Raw genomic sequence first — 2,486 nt, forward strand, 5'->3', positions numbered from 1 at the left:
TAAAAAAAAAAAAAAAAAAAAAAAAAAAAGGAAGAAAAATAAAAATAAAAACATGTACCTGTATCCAGCTTGGATACAGAGAGATTTGTTACTGAAAAACATTACTGGAAAATTGTACTGCCATCAATATTCATGATGTACATGTTTTCCTTTATGGTCATCCAAAAATACTAGGTTGCAGGATGCATACTTACTCTGGGGCTTAGTCATATAGATGCAAAAGCTGTTCTAGAGAAAACACTAATATAGAATGTCTGTATTAATAAGAATATACTTAATACTGACCAAGAGTTTTTCTATAATGTACATTTTAGTGAAAGAAAGTTTCTTTCTTTAGGATATAGTAATTTATTTAAACAGCCATTCTTAAACTCTTACATTATTTTTCACAGTAACTTTTTTTTTAAACTTTATTTTAAAATTTTGGTTACAGTTTCATTTTTTTTTTCTTAACAAGTCTACTATTTAATCTCTCGGGATTAAAAAAAAAAACAGATTCTAAAGAATTGAACAACAAAGGAATGTCAAGGGAAGGGCACAACTGCCCCATTCTCAGGGGTGTAATAGCTATTCCAGTTTAATACCTAGCTTCAAAACAAAATGAATTTTTATATTTTCTAATGAAATAATGTACAACCACCATCTTCATCTGAGCTTATTATAATTTTCAAACACAAAGCTTCATCTTAAGCTTGGTAAAAAACTTAACAGGAATGATGGCCGACCTTAATATGTAGTGTGTACCTTACATGAAATTTGTTAACTATCATAACACAGTAATAATGCCATTAATAATGAAGTCCTCGATGTAGAATCTGGAACATTCTTCCATCAAGGGGGGAAGGGGGAAATTCAGTCCAATGAGTCTGTCTCAAGATCTTCATCTCTTGTTTGCTCCACTTGTATTCTCTTTTCAGTAACTGGATTAATGCTTTGAGCCCAAAATGAGATATATTTTTTATTACTATAGGTTACATGTTGTTTGGTGCTCAGTTTCCATTTGTTCCTCTTGCTTGTATTTTCAATCTGCTGCTTTTTTCTCATGTTGGCTTTTCAGCATATTCCTTCTGTGAGCAATCTGAAAGTTTCTTTCACCTTTTCTCTTCTTTTCACCCTCTTGATCATCTCCTTCTTCTTCAGAATCAGAGGTTGATGTAACCCCCGTTTTAGCTAAATTTTTCCTTTTAGATTCAACTTCTTTCTTCCCTTCTTTTTTGTCCGGCTCTTTTCTTGGTTTATCTTCTTCCTTCTGGCCCTCTTCATCCTTTTTAAGCTGCTTTTTAGGTTGTTTTTCCTCTTGCCCCTTTTTCTTAATTTTGTCTTCTTCAGTAACCATGTCAGTCTCTGAAGGACAGGGCTGCTTTACCATTTTGGGTCTGCCTCTTGGCTCTGGAATCTTGACTTCTGTAGCTGCAGGGCGTCCTCTTTTAGGACTCACTTTTAGATTAACAGATGCTGTTGCTGTTGTCACTACTCCTGCCTCCTCGATTTCTACTTGTTTTTCTGCCTTTCTCTTCCTCCCTCTTCTGGCAGCTTTGGGAATGGTTATGTCAATTGCCTTAGTCACATCTTCATTGCTTGTTTTTTCTTCATGATCAGTATCTTCCTTTGAAGCACTAGTTTCTTTTTCTTCCATTTCAACATCAGATGAAGTGTTTGACTGTTTAGTTGATGCCTGTTGACTTGAAAATTCACTTTTGGATTGTTATCTATCTCCCATAAACCTTCATTAAAACCTTTTCGTTTATTTGGTTTGCCATATTTTTCCTTATTTTCTGAGTAAGGAAATATATCCTTTGGTCCTAAAAAAGCAGTCTCATGAGTTCCAAAGAAGAAAATGGGTAGTTTGTTTGTGGGTGGCTTTATAGCTCCATCAGGAACTTCATCCACTCGAGCTGGCCAATGAGGAACATGTTTCAGGGGCGAGGCCGGGGGTCCGAAGCCCAGGAGAGGAGGCGGTGAGGGCGGCGAAGGGATGCGGAGCACGGCCGCGCGCTGAGCTCTGGGCCAGGGGCGAGGGAGGATGCCTGGGGTGTCCCGACGCACCTGCTGCGGCCGCGGGCGCTAAATACAATAAACCCAAGAAGACCTTCAAGGCACATCACAGTCAGATGTGCCAAAACACCAAAGACAAGATACTAAAATTGGCAAGCGACTTATAAATGATATCCCATCAGGCTAACATCAGTATCTCCTTGAAAACAATGCCAGCAAGGAAAGAATGGAAAAATATGTTCAAAGAATTAAATGAAAAACAATTTCAGCTAAGAAGAGTATACCCAGCTAGATTATCCTTCACATAGGAAGATGAAAAAAAAGTGAAAAATAAATAAAACCTGGAAGAATTTACCAACAACAGACTTCGAGAAGTTCTGAAGGGAGTTCTACAGTAGGAAAACTAAAGACAGACACACAGAAATAAGAGAATAAAAACAAACAAGAAAATAGCCAACTTAATGATAGGGACATGTCTGGAAATGTCAAAA

General features: G+C 37.0%; 1 pseudogene; it reads right to left on the reverse strand.

Annotated features, from left to right (window-relative positions):
- Nucleotides 1–964: 964 nt before the first annotated feature.
- LOC102480257 (PC4 and SFRS1-interacting protein pseudogene) lies at nucleotides 965–2,064 on the reverse strand (annotated as a pseudogene).
- Between the last annotated feature and the right edge of the window lie 422 nt (nucleotides 2,065–2,486).

Source organism: Tupaia chinensis, unplaced genomic scaffold (assembly GCF_000334495.1).
Source record: "Tupaia chinensis unplaced genomic scaffold, TupChi_1.0 Scaffold144157_1, whole genome shotgun sequence".
Taxonomy (NCBI): domain Eukaryota; kingdom Metazoa; phylum Chordata; class Mammalia; order Scandentia; family Tupaiidae; genus Tupaia; species Tupaia belangeri.